This window comes from Sycon ciliatum, chromosome 13 (assembly GCF_964019385.1).
Source record: "Sycon ciliatum chromosome 13, ocSycCili1.1, whole genome shotgun sequence".
NCBI classification, from domain to species: Eukaryota; Metazoa; Porifera; class Calcarea; order Leucosolenida; family Sycettidae; genus Sycon; species Sycon ciliatum.
The window spans coordinates 5,201,958-5,206,712 of NC_088655.1; positions in this window are offsets into that span (position 1 = coordinate 5,201,958).

A 4,755-nucleotide genomic window follows, 5' to 3' on the forward strand; every position below is an offset into this window, starting at 1 on the left:
GTAGTAGTAGTAGTAGTAGTAGTAGTAGTAGTAGTAGTAGTAGTAGTAGTAGTAGTAGTAGTAGTAGTAGTAGTAGTAGTAGTAGTAGTAGTAGTAGTAGTAGTAGTAGTAGTAGTAGTAGTAGTAGTAGTAGTAGTAGTAGTAGTAGTAGTAGTAGTAGTAGTAGTAGTAGGCATTGTTATTAGGTGATGATTTCGTGTGAAGCTTTTGAGTTCAAAGTTATATTTCAATTGAGTGTTCTATTTTATTCCGACATTGGGTTGTCTTTTTGCTTTGACTCTTACTTCATGGTGTTGTGAATAAAACCGTTCTCAAGTAGTAGTAGTAGTAGTAGTAGTAGTAGTAGTAGTAGTAGTAGTAGTAGTAGTAGTAGTAGTAGTAGTAGTAGTAGTAGTAGTAGTAGTAGTAGTAGTAGTAGTAGTAGTAGTAGTAGTAGTAGTAGTAGTAGTAGTAGTAGTAGTAGTAGTAGTAGTAGTAGTAGTAGTAGTAGTAGTAGTAGTAGTAGTAGTAGTAGTAGTAGTAGTAGTAGTAGTAGTAGTAGTAGTAGTAGTAGTAGTAGTAGTAGTAGTAGTAGTAGTAGTAGTAGTAGTAGTAGTAGTAGTAGTAGTAGTAGTAGTAGTAGTAGTAGTAGTAGTAGTAGTAGTAGTAGTAGTAGTAGTAGTAGTAGTAGTAGTAGTAGTAGTAGTAGTAGTAGTAGTAGTAGTAGTAGTAGTAGTAGTAGTAGTAGTAGTAGTAGTAGTAGTAGTAGTAGTAGTAGTAGTAGTAGTAGTAGTAGTAGTAGTAGTAGTAGTAGTAGTAGTAGTAGTAGTAGTAGTAGTAGTAGTAGTAGTAGTAGTAGTAGTAGTAGTAGTAGTAGTAGTAGTAGTAGTAGTAGTAGTAGTAGTAGTAGTAGTAGTAGTAGTAGTAGTAGTAGTAGTAGTAGTAGTAGTAGTAGTAGTAGTAGTAGTAGTAGTAGTAGTAGTAGTAGTAGTAGTAGTAGTAGTAGTAGTAGTAGTAGTAGTAGTAGTAGTAGTAGTAGTAGTAGTAGTAGTAGTAGTAGTAGTAGTAGTAGTAGTAGTAGTAGTAGTAGTAGTAGTAGTAGTAGTAGTAGTAGTAGTAGTAGTAGTAGTAGTAGTAGTAGTAGTAGTAGTAGTAGTAGTAGTAGTAGTAGTAGTAGTAGTAGTAGTAGTAGTAGTAGTAGTAGTAGTAGTAGTAGTAGTAGTAGTAGTAGTAGTAGTAGTAGTAGTAGTAGTAGTAGTAGTAGTAGTAGTAGTAGTAGTAGTAGTAGTAGTAGTAGTAGTAGTAGTAGTAGTAGTAGTAGTAGTAGTAGTAGTAGTAGTAGTAGTAGTAGTAGTAGTAGTAGTAGTAGTAGTAGTAGTAGTAGTAGTAGTAGTAGTAGTAGTAGTAGTAGTAGTAGTAGTAGTAGTAGTAGTAGTAGTAGTAGTAGTAGTAGTAGTAGTAGTAGTAGTAGTAGTAGTAGTAGTAGTAGTAGTAGTAGTAGTAGTAGTAGTAGTAGTAGTAGTAGTAGTAGTAGTAGTAGTAGTAGTAGTAGTAGTAGTAGTAGTAGTAGTAGTAGTAGTAGTAGTAGTAGTAGTAGTAGTAGTAGTAGTAGTAGTAGTAGTAGTAGTAGTAGTAGTAGTAGTAGTAGTAGTAGTAGTAGTAGTAGTAGTAGTAGTAGTAGTAGTAGCTAACAGCCGTGTGTAGTAGGTTGCGTGTATTGAGGCTCCCGTTTTTCCGTAGTTTTTAGGTAGCTTTTGGGGACTAGCCCCAACAGCCTGGGTGGGATGGCTAGCCCAGATCACACTGAGCAGCTGGTGCGCGCCGAACAGGTCCATACACAGCTTCGCTCATTGCCTGGCATCGAACACAATGTTGTAGAAGTGCTGAGAACTCTAGCTCGTCTTGAAAGCCAACTTCAGGACCAGGAGAAACGATATCAACGAAGGATTAGTGAATTGAGCTCCGAACTTTCCCAGCTGAGAGAGGACCTGGCCGACACTCGCCTTTGCCAAAATTTGGACATCGGCAATGTTACGTGTGCGTCTTGTAAATCAAACTCCTCCGCCATTGCAGACCAAGAGAGAGAGCAAGAAACAACCAGCCAGAGGCAGCGCCGAAATCGAAAGAAACGTAGTACAGGCACAGAAAGTCGTTCACAGTCCGCCGTACCCGTAGAGAGTTCACGACCCATTGATCCCGAGATGGACCTGACTAGCAGTGTCAGATCCGACGTTGACAGCTCAAACAACAAGCCGTCCAACTCCCGTACACATGGTACACCCGGACCCAGCTCGGAGTTGACCCCGGCACGTGTGGATCGCTTGCCGAAATTTGAAGAGATGAGTGAGGATTCGGACGCCACATGGCGACTCATCACCTCCACCAAACCCACAGCGAAGAAGAGAGTCCTGTTTGTCGGAAATCTGATGCATGCAATTACTGCAGACCAGCTGAAGGAGTTCATCGCAGCAAGAGCAGCTGAGGCTGACCACAATGTCCAAGTGTTTGACGTAAAAATATTTCAAAAAGAAAAATCCTCCACTGCGCGTATTGTTGCCAGTGCAGCGGACGAATCGTTTCTCAGCAACAAGCGCTTCTGGCCAAGGCCTGTGTACACAAGAGAGTGGAACTTCGATAAGTACACCCAGTCTGATGCCAGTGGAGATCAACAAACAGCGCAGAGCAGCACCACGACCACCAACAGCAGCAGCAGCCGAACGGACGACAGTAAGAGCGGACACGGCGTGGATTGCGATATCCTAGATGACACCTGTGGAGCACCGGCCCGGACTCCAGGCCAGAAATCACGGGGCTATCAGCGTGACTCGCCGCCCGAGACGCAAGCTGCGAAGTTTAGTGTCACTGTTGGCAACGCATTTGCATCTCTAAGTCAGGATGTGGATAATATATCTGTGCAATGACTGGAAGAAGATTAGGCAACGACCCTGCTGCTCATGAACTGAATATGCAAACGCAAACTCCAACAATTCGAATTTTACTGCTGAACATTAGGAGCCTGAGGAACAAAGTTGGAGAGCTGGCATGGCTTGCCGACCTTCACAGTCCTGACATCATCTGTGTCAACGAGACCTGGCTAGACGACACCGTGTCTGATGGAGAGATAGCTTTGGATGGCTTCAACATACTGCGCTCAGACAGAAAAGATCAGGCCGGTGGAGGAGTCTGCCTGTACTCCAAGGCATCCCTCCTGGTCAAGCCAAGAATGGACCTCACAGAATCGGCAATTGAGAGCTGCTGGGGAGAAATCCATTGCCAATCTGGAACTTGTTTGATAGGAACCATTTATCGACCTCCATCTGAGCCAGTTCGATACTGGGACTGCCTGGACGACCATCTCCATTCAGCTATAATGCCCGGGAAGAACGTGATTATTTGTGGCGACATCAACATAAACACCAATCCAACAGCACCTCCAGATCCACAGCTTCATTATCTATCTGACCTCGTGGCCAGCTACAGTTTATATCCCGGAGTTCACCAGCCGACTCGGTTCTCAGCAAACTCTGCACCAACCACACTGGATCAATTTTACAATACATTCGACCCTCTAAATATGGCTACTGTTATCCCCATCGCGTTCAGTGACCATGCAGCAGTTCTCAGTGAATTTCAACTCAGCCCAGTAAGAAGTACTGTAACTTCTGGGCTACGGCGACACTACCGAAACATAAATCATGACCAGTTCAAGGCAGATTTGGTCCAACAGGATTTTTGTGAAATTGACGGAAGCCCAACTGTCATGTGGACTGAGTGGGCCAGCCGCTTTCTACAAGTGTTAGACAGACATGCTCCACTTGCACCAAGCCCTCGACGCAAGAAAAAATCAGTACCATGGATGAACCGCCAGTTATTACACCTCTTGACCAAGCGCAACCGGCTCCATAGGAGGTGGCTTAGTGATGGAACAGAACATTCCCACTCAGCTTTCAAGGCTGCCAGGCGGGAAGCTACCAGCTATAATAGGCAACAGAAAGAGACCTACTACCAATCCAAGTTTCGAGCTGCGTCTGGCAATACCAAACAGACATGGCACACGATCAAAGAATTGAGTGGTAAACATCGACAATCTCAGCCACCTCAATGTTCTGTTGATGCCATCCGAAACACCTTTGCAGAGATAGTAGAGGACGCCAGCCGCCCAGTGCATCTCTCATTTCCCTACGGGCCCGCCTCAAGCACTGATCTGACAGCCTTTGCGCCAGTGTCTATTGCCAGAGTGAGGAAGCTCCTCGAACGTTTAAATCCGGCCAAGTCCAGCGGTGATGATGACATTTCTGCAGCCCTTCTCCGCGCACATGCAGACGTACTGGCGCCATCCCTGACTTTGATCTTTAACAAGTCCATGAGAGAGGGCATATTTCCTGCCCAGATGAAAAGTGCTAGGATATCGCCACTCTTCAAAGGCGGAGATCCGAGCATGCCAAAGAATCATCGACCAGTGTCCTTGTTATCGATTGCATCCAAAGTGTTGGAAAGGATAGTCCACGAGCAACTCACACGATATCTAGTTCAGAGCAATTTATTCCCGCCAACTCAATTCGGCTACAGATCCCACCACTCTACATCCGATGCACTAGTGCTAGCTGTGGAAGGTATCTGTGAGGCCCGCATGAACAGACTCAACACAGGTGTAGCCTTTGTTGATATGTCAAAGGCATTCGATAAAGTGAAACATCAAACTCTTGTGCAAGATCTGTTCGAACTTGGCATCTGCGACACGGCACTCTGTTGGCTGGTGGATTACCTCTCTGATAG